This window comes from Globicephala melas, chromosome 5 (assembly GCF_963455315.2).
Source record: "Globicephala melas chromosome 5, mGloMel1.2, whole genome shotgun sequence".
Classification (NCBI taxonomy): domain Eukaryota; kingdom Metazoa; phylum Chordata; class Mammalia; order Artiodactyla; family Delphinidae; genus Globicephala; species Globicephala melas.
This window is the reverse complement of record NC_083318.1, coordinates 40,934,143-40,947,572: the sequence shown is the minus strand read 5'-3', so window position 1 is coordinate 40,947,572 and position 13,430 is coordinate 40,934,143.

Below are 13,430 nucleotides of genomic sequence, written 5' to 3'. Positions count from 1 at the left end.
TTTTCTTGCTTTCAGTTTGGTCTGCTTTCCTGCCAGTTTCGTGTATCTCATCAGAGACCAGAGGTGGGAAAGCAGAGCTGCCCCCTGACAAAGCAGAAGTCTTTGCAGTGGAGGACCAAGAGGACCAGTGAGCCCAGACCCCAGGCATGTCAGGACCACTGTTTTGAGTCTGAAAATACACATTGCAATGCCTTCTCTCCTGGGGAGAGAGAGGGAACAAGAGAAAAGACTGGGAAGGAGAAGAATGCTAGAATGTCACAGCCAGGAGAGCCTACAAAAGCCATTTTTCCTGTCTTCCCAAATGTCAACAGGTTTGCCATATGCCTATATGATCTGTACTATTATTGACATATTCTCTTTCTTTAAATAAGCCCACTTAGTTGACTACATTTAGCCTCATCCTAAGCTATAGATCAATAAAATCATACACTTGATGTGCTGGTTATATTTTCCTTATAGATATTAAAATAAACATGGGAACTATGATAATTTTAAATGTTTATCCAAAACCACAATGAGATACCACCTTACACCTGTCAGGATGGCTATTATCAAAAAAAAAAACAAATAACAAATGTTGGCAAAGATGTAAAGAAATGGACCTCCCATAAGCTGTTGGTAGCAATATAAAGAGTACGGCCACTATGGAAAAAAAGTATGAAGATTCCTCAAAAAATTAAAAATGGAACTACCATATGATCCAGGAACTCCACTTCTGGGTACTTATCCAAAGGAAACAAAAATACTAACTCGTAAGATATATGCACCTCCATGCTCATTGCAGCATTATTTAGGATGGCCAAGCCATGGAAATGACATAAGTGTCCCTCAATGGATGAATGGATAAAGAAAATGTGGTATATGTACACAATGGAATAGTATTTAGAGAAAAAAAAGGGTGAAATTCTGCCATTTGCAGGGCCTTGAGAGCATTATGCTAAATGAAATAAGTCAGACAAAGACAAATATCATATGATCTCACTTATAAGTGGAATCTTAAAAACAAAACAAAACAAGACACCAAGCTCATACAGAGAACAGATTAGTGGTTGCCAGAGGTAAGGTGGGGTGAGAAAAATGGGTCAAGGAAGTCAAAAGGTACAAACTTCCAGTCATAAAATAAATAAATCTTGGACTTGTAATCTACAGCATGGTGACTAGAGTTAATAATACTGTATTGTATATTTGAAAGTTGCTAAGAGAGTAGATCTTAAATGTTCTCACCACAAGAAAAATTGTAACTATTTGTGGTGGTGAATGTTAACTAGACTTATTGTGGTGATCATTTTGAAATATATACATATATCAAATCATTATGTTGTAAACCTGAAACTAATATAATGTCAAGCATATCTCAATAAAAAATGTGTTCATCCACATATCACATAAAAACAGCTTGAGTCCCTCTAATGGGACAAGTACCACAGCATTGAGAAATACCGATAACGTTCATCGGACTCTAGACTTTCTTTTCTTTAGCAGCAGAAATTTAGTGGTAATAGAGGATTTTGAGGAACCCCAATCTATCCAATAGATAGCACAAAGAAGCTTTGATGAAAGTTGAATAAGATGGCCAGGAAACCCAGCTCCTCAGCTTCCTCATTGCCGCCCATCCTGCCCCAAGCCCCCGAGTACCCTTGTAGAACACCCAAAGCTCAACAGCAGTGTTTGAACACTGCCCTAGCGCCAGACTTTTGTTGTACAGAGGAAGAAACTAAGGCACCAAAAAGAGAACTAATGACAAAATATTGCATACAATATTATTGCAGAAATAGATCTTGAACACAGGGTCTTTGACATACCTCTGGAGATCTGTGCACTGTCCTGTGACCTGGAAAACCTTCAACCCTGGGCCAAAGAGATGGCACATGGCCTCCCTCCACCTCTATCTCCTTCCATGCCTTCTGGTTTGAAGCAACCTTTGAGGTGAGAGAAGAGGAAATCTATGACTAGGAGCAAAGGCAGTGAGGTGGGATTTGGACCATTATGGCTATGGTGCTGCTTGGTCTGAAAGCTCTTTGGACTGAGAATATAACACTGATGAATGAGAACCTCAGGGAAACTGACACAGCTCAATACATCTGTACCATTTGGGCCCGCTTTTTCTCCCTTGAAGAACATTTCAACTAGTTGAAGCATCTAGAAGCATGCCACAAACTCAAATCCTATTCCAGAAGCACTGAAGAATAATTTGAGATAGCTTCAGCTTCCATACTTCTGTCTCCTTCCTCACCTGTAGCTCCTCTCTGACCCACCCCTGTCCAGCCATGACCCTCCAGCCTCCCTTCTCTGGATCTTTCTCTCTAGAGGCATCCAGCATCTTTTCCCTTACAGAGTACGCCAGCTTCTGCACATCTCCTCCCCACCCATCGTGCTACTCTACACAAGACAGACAGCACAGCCCACCTTGCTGATGATGGAGTCTTCCTCCTCCAAAGGCTGGAGATGGCATCATAAAATAATAAAACTTGAACAATTTTACTTTCTACAAGATTTTAGCTCAATATAAGGAATCACTTTTCAACAGCCAGAACTTCCCAAAAAAGGTGAGTTGGCCCCTTCAGGCAATGGTGTGCCTTCACCGTCAGGGGATCACTTGAGAAGGCATCCTTGGAAGATTCTGGTCTCAGATGGGAAATCTCACTGGATATCCACTAATACCTCCTTCCAACTCCAGAGTTTTCTGATTCAACGGGCGTCTGTGGCCTTTGGGTTGCAGCAAGGGGGAATCTGAGGCAGTTTGGGGAAGCATATGTGAGAAGCATCTTTGACTCTAGCACAAAGATCGTCAAAGTTTTTCTGCAAACAGCCAGATGGCACAAACTTTAGGCCTTGCACGTCATACGCTGTTGTTCATTGCAATTACTCAATTCTGCTATTGTATCAGGAAAGCAGCCATAGGCAATCTGTAAACAAATAAGTGTAGTAATGTTCCATTAAAACTTTATTTACAAAATAGGTGGCAAATGAGTCTTAACTTATTTCAAAATAAAAAGGTAAAAACAAAAATTGGCAGCAGGCTAGATTTGACCTGCTGCTATAGTTGGCCAATGCTTGCTCTAGGGGAAACTTATCCACCTGAATACTGCCCTCTCCCTTCCTGCTTCATCCACTCAACCACTGAGCCAAGTCAGCACTACCTCCAGAATATGTCTCATGGTCATCCATAAGAGAGACAAGCCGGCACCTTAAGTAATCAAACCCACATATTCCATAGTTAACAACTGCAGGAAGACCCCCAAATTGATCTTCCTTTGAGAGACATGTATGCATTTCTTAAAATGTCAGTGGTCACTAAAACCCCAGGGTAGAAGTGTTTAGCCCTTCAACCAGGAGAACTGTTGTAGGTTTAGGGGTGCTTATTATAAGCTCCTCCCTTCCAGATTCCTGAGAAATAGACAGCAGACCCAAGGAACCACATGAGAATCAAGATCCAGCACTGCACTTTCCTAAAAGGCCAAGCAAGTACCAATAGCTTCAATATTTAGGGCTTTGGGTTTACCATGTTGGAGAACATGGCTCAAACCAAACCTTCCCCAATTTTACTCCTAACCCCTTGAAGACATTTGGGTCTATTCAGAGGAGAACCAAAGTTCCAGAACCAACTCAAACCATCTGACCAAAAGTTGCTTTCTTGAATTGTTGTAACCAGAGCAGGAGGGAAAGACAGCAAGTAATACTTGGGCCCACAGCTCTGCATTTAAGTGAAGAGGCTCCATTACTCTAATTAATGTGACTATTCTTACTGGTGATAGGGTAAGAACCTGGGACCACTGAGTTGTATTGGTCAGGGGTCTGGATCCCTATACTGACTACCATACAGAGGCAGGAAGAGGAGGGAAGATAACTTGGTCCTGAGGTACCCACTTTTCAAAGGGACAACTCTGATTAGATGCTGATGAGCATTAATGATTAGTAACAGTGACAATAAGACATTACAAGTTGCTCTTTCTGCATCTTTTCTCACTTATTTTCAGCCACCCTGTGAGGTTGCCATTCATATCAACCCCCTTTACATATAATGGGCTGCCCAGAGGAGTTTAAATCTTAGAATTAATTGAAACTAAGAACACTGCCATCTTGGCTATTTTATGTGATTTCTGTGCTCAGGGTAAAAACCTGAACTTACTTTTGGGGCAAGTTGTCTTTTATCTTGGAAACAATCATTTCAGCAGTCCCTTTGAGTTACAGGTGTGCAAAGTAAGTGCATTCCTACCCATTGATTTTGGGAAAGGGACTTCTTCGGTGGAGATGGGGCTTGGAAAGGGCTTGGGTTTAGGAGAGGCTGATATGTAAATTCAGAATGAATCCTCTCTCATACATCAGTTTACATATGTGAAACTACATGGTGGGTCAAGGAGCCTTCTGTGAGAAAATAGTTTGGTTATTTATCTACTTCTTATATTCTTTAGAACACATCTGACAAGGGTGGGCCTACTTGAGGCCAGACGATGGGAAGTAAAAGAAGGGTCTCCAAGAGGAAATTCATCAAGAGGGAGGAGTGTGGACTGGGCAACCCAGGCAAAGGCTGTTGAAGCAGCTGGTTCTGGGCAGTGAGTGCTTTAGCTCACGATACTGCTCTCTGGATGATGGGCTGGGTCTTAGGGAATACGGTTGCTTCTGTGTGAAATGAAAGAGCTGACCTCTGATGGGCCACATCCCTGGCAACCCAGGTCAATTGGAGAGAAGAGTATCCTTGACCAAGGGTAACCCAGGAGAAGAAGCATCGTCCTCTGTTCTCTGTGGAACCGCGGCAAGAGCTGACATTTCTCCTGACCACAGGGACTGCCCAGCTTCAGCAAGGGCCAGGCATCCCAGGTTTAGTTCTTCTCACCTGGAGAGCAACAATAGGGGTTCTTGGGCTTCCCAGGAAAGATCTCTGAAGACAAGGTGTGGATGTGGGAGAGACTGCACTGCCTGCTAATCTGAACAGGTGAAGGATTGCCGTCACAAAGTGGCTGTTAACAAAAGAGATTCATTTTGCTTTTGTATGAGCTCTTGAGGTCTAGGGACTTCCAGTTTCTGAGCATGTGAGCCAACTGAGGCTTATAGAGGCTTAATAATAGGATCTCAGCCATTCTTAACTCTCATTGCACACAGAATTACTGGGGAAGTCCTAAAACAGACTGATACTTGGGCTGAACCCAGCTGAATTGAATCAGTCTTTTGGACTAGAGCCAAGGAATCAACTATATTTGAAAAGTTCCATAGGTGAATCTAATGTGTAGGAGGTGGTGAAGAACAGGACTAACCTAGGGCAGATAGATAGATAGATAGATAGATAGATAGATAGATAGATAGATAGATAGGGATAGCCCCATTTTATGGAAGCTGAAGGTTAGAAAGTCAAATAAGTAGCCCAAAGTAATTCAGCTGATAAGCTTCAGAATCATATGTCAAATCTAGGTCTGACTGATTGCTGACCCCATATTGATTTTACTCTATCATGTTGCCTTGAAGATTCTGGAGAATGAGGAAAAAGGACCCAAGATAGAAGAGAACAGAAAGAACCCCCCAAAGACTTCAGCTTCCTACCAGTTAAAAACATCCTTGCAGGGCTTCCCTGGTGGTGCAGTGGTTGAGAGTCCACCTGCCGATACAGGGGACACGGGTTCGTGCCCCGGTCCGGGAGGATCCCACATGCCGCGGAGCGGCTGGGCCCGTGAGCCATGGCCGCTGGGCCTGTGCGTCTGGAGCCTGTGCTCCGCAACGGGAGAGGTCACAACAGTGAGAGGCCCGCGTACCGCAAAAAAAAAAAAAAAAATCCTTGCAGCGAATAAAAGGAAGATGTTACACAGAGACACAAAAATCTTCCTTCTTCATGTCATGTCAGTGAAAAGCCATCCAGGCCAAATCAACATACTTCAAGAAAGGTTTCTTTCTCCCACTTCTTTCTAGCCAAAAAGCTTGTCAAGCTTCATGCACTTGTTATATCACTGCGAGGCAGGCATTGAATGAAAGGGAGAAAGTGTGGTTGGTGTGGCTTGGATTACAAAGGAATCCCACCAGGGCCAGGGCTCCCAGCCTCACTGAGCACAGGCAGAAACAGAGCGCCATCTTGTGGGGAAATGGTGCAAGCCATGCTGGTTCAGGGCTTTGGACCAGAAATGTGAGGCCTCTAGACACTAGCACATTACAAGTGCCTCAAGGGCAGGAGTCCTCTGAGGGTCTGTGAACACCCAGTAAATAATAATATCGTTTTAATTAGAGCCATCGCTTATTGAAAGCTTACAATGCACCAAGTTCTAAGCAAAGCCTTTCCTGAGTACCCTCCGCATCCCATATACACTTGCAAACTCCGATGTTGGCAATACTATCCTCACTGGAGTGATATGGGTCTAGAGATGTGGATAACTGACCAGCACAAGTCACAGAGCTAGTAATGGATTTGGGATTCAACTGAGGGGAAAAATAATAGTGAACTTCATTTCTGCTAGGAATGTGGGGTCTGTTTGACTACAGAACTCTTGGCAGTGTATGTGACACGGGAAAAATGCAGGCAGGAAACCAAATGCCAGCAAAAACCTGTCCTGGAAACCATCCCACTGCTTTTCTATGTCCTCTTGTTCTATAACTAGGCAGAAAAACATGAGCCAGAAGGGTACTTGCAATTGTGTACTGCTGAGTGTTTAAAAACTGGCTCTATGGGGTATGAAAGCCCTGATTTGTGGCATTTGCCAATTTCTGTGGTATAAATATTCCCACGGTGGCCAGTTTCGAGCTACCAACTTGGCATCAACTACTTCACAAATTTCCTGAAATTTTAACATGAGCTTATTTAAACTGGCTCCAGTAAATCTATGGAATCAATTCCATTCTAAGAGAATGAGGCTTGTTAGCTAGAAGTAGGGACTTCCCCCATCCTCCAGTCCAAAATAACCCAGAGAATTTTGTAGTTGTTGTTGTTGTTTTTGGCTGTGTTGGGTCTTCATTGCTGTGCACTGGCTTTCTCTAGTTGCGGTGAGCGGGGGCTACTCTTCGTTGCAGTGTGCGGGCTTCTCACTGCAGTGGCTTCTCCTGTTGTGGAGCACGGACTCTAGGCGCAGGCTTAGTTTCTCCGGGGCATGTGGGATCTTCCTGGACCAAGGATCGAACCTGTGTCCCCTGCACTGGCAGGCGGATTCTTAACCACTGCGCCACCAGGGAAGTCCCAATCCAGAGTGTTTTAGCATCCTTCAATGATCTCATTCAGGATTTTTCCCACAAGGGCTAATACATTGTTTACTTCAGCTTGGTAGACTCATACAATCTGGTTGTATGTTTGGCATTAATCATAGACACTAATGATTTAAATCTCTGGGCTTGGATGCACAGAAGATTCAAGTAAGTGATGTCCTAGACCAGAAGAAAAGATTTTGTGAATCTTGACAAATAGGAGAGAAGGTCCATTCTAGTTAGGATTGGGTTCACTTAGTGAAAGAACAAATTAAAACCCTTAAAAATCAGAAAGCAGAGTAAAGTGGATGTGAACTACACATACATCTTGGGTGGAATAAAGCAAGGTTACAATGAATTATATAATACCAGCCTTTAAAAATCAATATAAAATAAAATACATAGGGCTTCCCTGGTGGCGCAGTGGTTGAGAGTCCGCCTGCCAATGCAGGAGACACAGGTTCGTGACCCAGTCTGGGAAGATCCCACATGCCGCGGAGCGGCTAGGCCTGTGAGCCATGGCTGCTGAGCCTGCGCGTCCAGAGCCTGTGCTATGCAAAGGGAGAGGCCACAACAGTGAGAGGCCCGCGTACCGCAAAAAAAAAAAAGATAACAATGGAATTGTAATAAAAGAAAGTATGATTACTGGGAACTGTGTCATCTCTCAGGTTCAGAATTGCTTTGCTTCTTCTTGGAAAACTAGCTTAAGTTGAGTTTGGTCTTCCCGGGGGTGGGGGTGGGGAGCCCAGTGGAGTGCTTAAATGCATAGGCTTTGGGCGGAAATCTGTGGCATTGACCAAGTTACTTAACATTTCTAAGGCTCAGTCTCCTTGTCTGTAGAATGGTGATATTAATGATTTATAAACATTTATCCACATTTCATTTCAAGCTTGTTGGCAAAGCGAAAGACTTAAAAAAAAAAAGCTAGCTCAAATATTTTCTTTGGGGAAGACACCAAAAGTGACTTAAACACCACTCCACTAAAGTTTTAAAACAGAAATGTCTGGTTTGAAGGTTATTAGGAAAGCACATGGCTTAAAGAGTGTTGTACCTTTGAATATCTGGTTAAGGGTTACTGGGCACATCTAAACAAGAGCAGAGTGGAGTCAATCTAACTTCCCAGAAGGAATCTAAATTGCTTTAAAGTCCATCAGAAAAATACTCCGGAGCTTTATTAGGAATGCTAGATCCTTCCCAAAGAGGCTGAAAATCACGTCAACTCACAAAGTTGTGCCCCAGATCAGGTTTGGAATGATTTTCTTTCACAGTAACCATCACAAAGGGCTGGTGTGAGGATTATATGAAATGGTAACAGCAGCTAACACATACAGAGTGTTTTTCCTGTGCCAGAACCAGTGGTGAACACGTTCCATCCATTATGAAATCACGTCATTTGCCAGTTCACAATTCTCTAGGGGCTTTTCATTGCACTTAAGACAAAACATGTTTCCTATCCTTGTGGTCAAAGCCCTTTGTGATCTGATTCCACCTGCTACTACTCTACCCCAATATCCTCTGGCTGCAATGACCATATTTCTGCTCCTCAAACACATCAAGCTGATTCCTGCCCCAGGACCTTAGCATTAGCAGTTCTTCCTGCACCAGCTACTCCTCATTTCCTCATGGTTGACTTCACTGCAACATTCAGATCTGAGAATGACCTTCCCTAACCTGTGAGTTGCTGTCCAGTCAACCTCTGCTGTATCTGTCTACTTCATCTTAGGCAGAGTACTTATCTCTTCTTGATATTTTATTCATTCATTTGTTTGCTGACCAGCTAATTCCACTAGAATGGAAGCACAGGTAGGGCAAGCGTTTGTCTGCCTAGCTTACCTGCTTTCTCTCCCATGACTAAAATATTTCCTGGCACATAGAAGGACCCCAAACATATTTGCAGAATGAATGAATGATCTCAGTCAGTCTTCCCCAAACCCTATGGTAGGTCCATTTGTGTATTTCACAAATAAGAAAACAAGACACGGAGAGGTTGAGTGATTTGCCCACAGTCGTAAAGCTAGAAAACAGCAAAGCAAACCCAGTTGTGGCTCCAAAGGCCTCAGGCTCCACCTCTTCATCATCATGCCTGTAAAAATAAGCTTCCTCACTCACTGTTCCTGTTTTATATATTACACATTTAGTCTAAGAAATGGAAGTAAATCTGCCTTTGCTTTAGACTTAAATTAGCTTCTCTGCCATTCATTAGTCAAAATGCTATCTACTGTTTTATGTAAATCTAAATTAAGGAAAATGCCCACTTCAGGAGTGAATATGCCTTTAATTGTATGAATATATATTTTCTAGTACTGCCCTTGAAGATTAAGGTACTTAACTTGTTCAGGCCTTCCATCCCCTCTGTCCATCCAGCATCCATCATTTCTTTCGAAACCAAGTTCCAGGCTGCCTTCCTGTAGATGGCTTCATTGATTAATTCAGTCCATTCCAGCCACCCTCCTACAAATGTACACATTCATTTTCTTCCACTTTGCCCTCATTTTGTTACCAAATGCAAGTTCGTGTACTGGACGCACAGTGAGGCTGAACAAACCGAAACGTCGGAGTTTGGAGCAGAGAAAGGTTTATTCCAGGGCCAAGCAAGGAAAATGGGTGGACTGTGCTCAAAAACCTGAACTCCCCAATAGTTTTCAGGGGAAGTTTTTATAGGCAAAATTTGGGGTGAGGGCTGCAGGGTGTGTGACTTTCTTCTGATTGGTTGATGGTGAGGTAAGTGGGGGATTCCAGGATTGTGAACTATCAGCCTCCTGATTTCAACCAGTCTGGGGTTTCAGCATGTAGTTACCATCTTCTGAAACAGGAGGGGAGGGGGCAGGGCACAACTTTTAAAAGAATGACATAGCCATAGGACATGACAAAAACTAGTTAGAACTAACTAGATCCAAGATGGTGGAAGATTTGACTTCCAGTAGACCTTAAGCCTCATTATATGCTCATTGTAATACATTAGCTAAATGACACAACCATCAGCAGCAGGACAGTTCAGAGCTAATCATAAAAGGCCAAAAAGTGGGTGGTGGCCCAATTCCTGGAAATCCCCACTCTTTCCCCTGAAGTAGTTGGAATAATCCTCCCACTCATTAGTCTATGAAATTACCCAGCCCGTAAAAACTAACCATGCCATATTTTGGGGCCTCTAGCCTTCCCAGGTGGCCCACACTCTGTCTGTGGAGTGTGTTTCTCTCTAAATAAATCTACTTCTTACCTATCACTTTGTCTCTCACTGAATTTTTTCTGCGATGAGACATCAAGAACCTGAGTTTCATTAAGTCCTGAGACCAGGTGTGTGATCTCAGTTAAAAGACCGTGGTTTCAAGTCCCAATCTTACTTGCACGGTTTCACTTCTACCTGCATGGGGGCCTTAGTTTCTGTAGAAGAACTCAAAGATATTGTTATGTATCTCCGTTGAGGAGGAACCAGGATCTTGCTTCAATAGCCGCACTATCCTTTTTCGATTGCTCCTCCTTTGTTTCTTCTTTCCCTTACTTCCCTGATTAACAACTCTTTGAATCTGCTCTTTGGTATTCAGGAAAGCCTAGGAGGCTGAAGCCTTTGTCCTGCAAATAAGAAACTGGGGACCTGAGAAGGCTTTTGTACCTGGGAGGGCCCTATGGGGTCCTGCTTAATTTCAACTTCTACATTACCCAACTCCTCTTATTTTATTTCACACATGTATTGTGTGTGCATAACAAGCATGTTTTGTCTTTATAATCAGCGTGTTAGCTCCCTGAGACTGTGGGCCATGCCCACTGGGCTTCCTATTTTAGGGAACTCTACTTAGAACCAACAAGATGGTATAGAATTCCTATACAGTTGCCTAATAACAGAAAACATGTGCATATAAATGAAAGTACACTTTCTTCCCTCTTCCTTCCTTGTTCTGAAAGTTCTGAATTTTGGGAACAACACAAATGCTTTCTTTATCGCAAAACTCACTGTTTAACCACCATTGTAACTTGCTCAATGTATCTACCACACCAAAGTACGTGTTTCTAATAACCTAAAATAGTAAAAATTCAAATTTATGTTTAATCTAAAAGAATCTTAGCCGTTACTCAGCCTTTTATTATGTTCTTAATGGTTACCTGAATCTCACCTGTTAATTATGGTCTCTTCTTATCACAGAAAAAGAGTGGTGCAAGACATTTCAACATAAACTCCTTACTTATATCCAGAAGAGTACAATTGTCAGTTTAGTATTCATTGTCTATAAGAATTACTTGATGAGTATTTTTATTCAATTTTCTTTCAAGAGTAAGCATAACTTCTCTTTTTCCAAGTAACTCATATCTCTTGAGACACATGATTCAACTCTATGAAAATCATTCTTGAGTCAAATCTCTCTAGCAAGAAAGTTCTTGCTTTTGAAATGAAGGAAGACCCTGCGAGGCTCTCCCAGTTACAAACGTCTTTCCATGACCCCTGTTTCTTGTTTGTAGGGAAAAGGTGTCAGCCTCCTAGACATTCCCTGAATTCCAAAGGGCAGATTCAAACAGTTACTAATTAGAGAAGGGAGGGAACTCAGAAACAAATGAGGAGCAGTCAAGAAACAATGGTGAAGCAATAAAGCAGTGTCCTGGTTCCTCCCAAGGAATATACAAAACAATATTATCTTTGACTTCTTTTGCAGGAACTAAGGCCCCCCCCACCCAGGTGGAGGATGGTGACTTTAGGCTGAGCACAAGATTCCCAGAACACCACCCTGTTACCTCACCACCAACCAGTCAGAAGAAAGTCACACACTCTGCAGCCCTCACCCCAAATTTTGCCTATAAAAACTCTTCTCTCAAAACCATCAAGGAGTTTGGGTTTTTTTGAGCACAAGCCACTCATTCTCCTTGCTTGGCCCTTGCAATAAACCTTTCTCAGCTCCAAACTCCAATGTTTCAGTTTGTTTGGCCTCACTGTGCATGGGACACATGAACTTGCATTTGTCCCCACCCAATCCATGGCCTCACAGGAGTAACAGAGGCTCTAGTATTAAAAAGCAAGCCATGTGGTTTAAAGAATATCAGATTTGTATTGATGTTTTGAAGTATGCCAGCATGGATTAGTAGGAAGTGTCAAGCCAAGGCTTAGTTTACAAAGGGGGCAAATGGTGACAAATGCTGATATTCACTAGGTTCCTGTGCACATGGCACCATTTTTCACAATCCCTTCCCTTTCGGGTCCCTCCCCACCACCCTAACAAGGCATCCTCCATATTAAACAATAGAATCTTTATTAGTTTGAATGTTTTTCAGTATTTGTTTTACCTAATCAAACGATGGGTAAGAACAAATATAACTAGGCCTCAGAAACAAGTGGAGGACACGCAGGGCCTTCACTGTCCATCCCTTATCTGTGCTTCACTCTGCCGGTTGTCAGATGTTTTTTCTTCTGCAGACTGGCTCTATCCATATGGCAGAGGACCTGGTGGTTGACTACTAGACATCTGCTTACAGTGAGGCCACCAGAGAGGGATATCAATTATCTTCAAAAACCCCAAGGATAGTTCTAATTGGTACAGCTTGTATGGGGGCTTATCTCTAAATGATTAGCTGTTCTCAATAAACTTCTGTGTTTTCCTCATTTTCCACAAGGAACTTGTGGAATTTAAATTTAAATTTAAAACATGGCCAAGAAAATTTGATGTTACCTGAGATAGACCATCCGAAATGGTCCCACAGCAATATCTCAATTTGTTCACCACAGTGTGGGGCCCAGCTTTCCGTTTTGCAAGGTCAGAGGGTGAATATCAGTACACAAAGAATGGATCTGAATCCCACATGGTTTCACCATTAACCAAGTTCTTACAGCCTTATGCATAAAAATCATCCATGGGGAAAGATATAACCACCAAGTGGAGAGCTTCCTATATTTGCTAAACAGCACTTTTTCTTCCTAGATGCGAAGCCAAATGTGAAGCCAAATATGAACCAAAAGTTGTCCAATGATCACAGAGTCAGAAGAGGAATGAATTAGATGATCTTAATGGCTGGCACCTATTAGCAAATGCATGCTTTCTGTAGAAACAATGCCAGTTCTAGACACTTTGGATCCCTGCCTTCCATAGATGCTATGCCAGCCATTTCCCCTCTGAAAAGATTCTTCATTCAGAGGTAGAATACTTTCATTACTTAGGTATAAGATTTATTGGTTATAATCTACCTTCTCATCCCTTTCAGAATTTCTACACAGATGACCTGGATTAGATTTGGGTGTTTCAGATAATATTACATCATTTCTACAAATCTTGCTTTCATTTCTACTTTTCCTAATT